The sequence below is a fragment of the Raphanus sativus genome, chromosome 9 (assembly GCF_000801105.2).
Source record: "Raphanus sativus cultivar WK10039 chromosome 9, ASM80110v3, whole genome shotgun sequence".
Taxonomy (NCBI): Eukaryota; Viridiplantae; Streptophyta; class Magnoliopsida; order Brassicales; family Brassicaceae; genus Raphanus; species Raphanus sativus.
In genome coordinates, this window is record NC_079519.1 from 2,301,290 (window position 1) to 2,302,870 (window position 1,581).

Below are 1,581 nucleotides of genomic sequence, written 5' to 3' on the forward strand. Positions count from 1 at the left end.
GGGGCTTTACCTTGCGACTTGCTGGTTTTCCTGTCTTTGTTTTTACTCCAGCTCGTCGTTCCTCGGGCTCTAGGTTTCGGAGGCTCGATTTCGAGTTTTCCGTTCTCGACAGAGGAGAGAAATTGCTCGAAGAGCGTCTTGCATTCCCTGGTGTTATGCGACTTAGCGTTGTGGTAATCGCACCACTTCTCGGCTCCCGGGGGCCGAGAACTCACTGCGGCGGAGGAATCCGGCGGTTTTCCGTCGGTTTCGCGGTTGTAAACGTTCCATCCTTTCTCGCGCACGACAGTCGTTGACGCCGGGGAGCTCTCTTCGTCAACAGCGTACACGAAGTTCTTCTTTTGGGCGGCTCGGTCGCCTGATGAGTGCTGTCGTGGCTCGTGTCGACTATCCGCGTTCTTCGCGCCGGTTTTGTCGGCTGTTGCAGCTTTAGATGCGTTTAACTTGCCTAGCAGAGCCTTTGTATCCTCTTCCATGCGTATAAAGTTATGGGAACGCGCGATGGCATCAGAGAGAGACGACGTGGGGTTCCTGTAGAGGTCATCACGGAAGACCGAGTGGACGTACAACGTGTTTTTAAGCGCGGCGACCGCGACGCTGTCGGGTAAGACGACCTTCGAGACTATGGCTTTGAACTTCTCCATGAAGTTGCGCAAGCTTTGATCCTTTCCTTGGGCGAGGTTGAAAAGATCAGACACCGTTGCGTCTTCTTGAGTGAACATGATGTAGTTCTTCAGGAAGGCGGACGACAGGTCGTGGAAATCTTTAATAGAGTTCTCAGCGAGGCCCGTGAACCAAGTAAGGGCCGGTCCCTTCAAGCTTTCAACGAAAAGTTGACAGTAGCCGGCGTCGCGTTCTTCGTCGGAGAAGTTTGCTCGGCGTACTGCGATGTTGAAAGACGTGATGTGAGTCGTCGGGTCGGTGAGGCCTTCGTACGTCGGTAGTCGGAGCTTCTCGACGTGTCGCAGTCTGACGCCGGTTATCGCCGGGGAGAATGGTGTTCGGAGGGTGTTCGCCAGAACGCGTTCTATTTGCGGTGCGGAGGTGGTGACGCAGTGTATCTTGGAGTTGATGTCTAGGAGCGACTGTTTGAGTGCGGCTACCTCGCGAACCATCTGTAGATCTGGGTTCGCAGGGGTGAAAGGCGCTGCGTCCGGGTTGAGAGTACTGGGAGGAGCGCCGTGGCTCGTCGGGTTAGCAGCTATGTCACTTACGAACAGTTGCCTGCGGATGGTGTCGGTGGCTGCGTCTGGAGCACCGGCGAGAGGAGCGAGTAGTGCTGCGATTGCGGCGATTTGCTCGGTAGCTGCTTTCTGGGCGGCGTCTTGTCGGGCAAAACGCTCCATGATGGTATCAACAAAGGCGGGGGCTATCGGGATAGCCGTGACTGGGGTTGGGCCCGGCGCGTCGTGCTCGTCGCCGGAAGTGGAACCTTCGGGGTTCTGACTCATCTTTGCTAACGTTACTTTGCTAGCCCCACGGTGGGCGCCAACTGTTAGAACCGAGTTCGGTCGAAACTAGTAAAGAGAAGACGAAGAACTCGTCTGTGGGTCTAACAAAGACGTTTTATAGATGAGGATA